We start from the raw sequence: 270 nt of genomic DNA on the forward strand, positions 1-270 counted from the left end.
CTGAGGTCATATACTTTCAGTGGGTGAATTGTATGATATGTAAACTGTAGCTCAATAAAGCTGTTGTTAAAAAAAAGTAAAAAAAAGAAACAGTTTCCAATATTATCATTACCCAGGTTCAAGCCACAAAATGATGAACAGTGTAGTTTGAATTATTCCCTGTATTTGGATGACAATCTCTATTCCCAGCTGTATTAAGTCACCTCTCCGTTCAGCTAGCATTTAACACTTAAAAAAAAAAGTTTATTTTGAGAGAGCACACACCCAAGC

General features: G+C 34.1%; 1 protein-coding gene across 1 annotated transcript in view; it reads right to left on the reverse strand.

Annotated features, from left to right (window-relative positions):
- The window catches only part of SUPT16H (SPT16 homolog, facilitates chromatin remodeling subunit), a 42,352-nt gene that overhangs the window by 17,152 nt on the left and 24,930 nt on the right, over positions 1 to 270 (reverse strand). The window lies entirely within an intron of this gene.

Source organism: Crocuta crocuta, unplaced genomic scaffold, assembly GCF_008692635.1.
Source record: "Crocuta crocuta isolate KB4526 unplaced genomic scaffold, BGI_CrCroc_1.0 scaffold175, whole genome shotgun sequence".
NCBI lineage: Eukaryota > Metazoa > Chordata > Mammalia > Carnivora > Hyaenidae > Crocuta > Crocuta crocuta.